The following is a 645-nucleotide window of genomic DNA, read 5'->3' on the forward strand; positions in this document are numbered from 1 at the left end:
GAGACTAACTATGGAGCAGAGACTAAAGGAAGGACAATTCAGAGACTGCTCAACCTGGGAATCCTTCCTGTATTCAATCATCAAATCCAGACACTATTGTGGATGCCAGCAAGTGCTGGATGACAGGAGCCTGATATAGCTGTCTCCTGAGAGGCTCTGACAGTACCCGACTAATACAGAAGTTGAGACTCACAGCCATCCATTGGACTGAGTACAGGATCCCCAGTGAAGGAGCTAGAGAAAGGACCCAAGGAACTGAAGGGTTTGCAGCCTCTTAGGATGAACAACAATACGAACTAACTAGTACCCTCAGAGCTCCCAGAAACTAAAACACCAACTAAAGAGTACACATGGTGGGACTAACAGCTCCAGCAGCATGTGTATAGCAGAGGATGGCCAAGTTGGTCATCAATGGGAAGAGAGGCCCTTGGCCCTGTGAAGGCTTTATGCCCCAGTGTAGGGGAATGCCAGGGCCAGTGAGCAGAAGAGGGTGGGATAGTAAGCAGGGGTAGGGGAGAGGGAAGAGGGGTTTGTATTAGTTTTTGTTTTTTTAATTTTCTTCTTTTTTCTTTTTTTTTTTTGGAAGGGAACCTGAGAAAGGAGATATTGTAAATAAAGAAAACATCTATTAAAAAAAATAATACA

Source organism: Mastomys coucha, unplaced genomic scaffold, assembly GCF_008632895.1.
Source record: "Mastomys coucha isolate ucsf_1 unplaced genomic scaffold, UCSF_Mcou_1 pScaffold20, whole genome shotgun sequence".
Classification (NCBI taxonomy): Eukaryota; Metazoa; Chordata; class Mammalia; order Rodentia; family Muridae; genus Mastomys; species Mastomys coucha.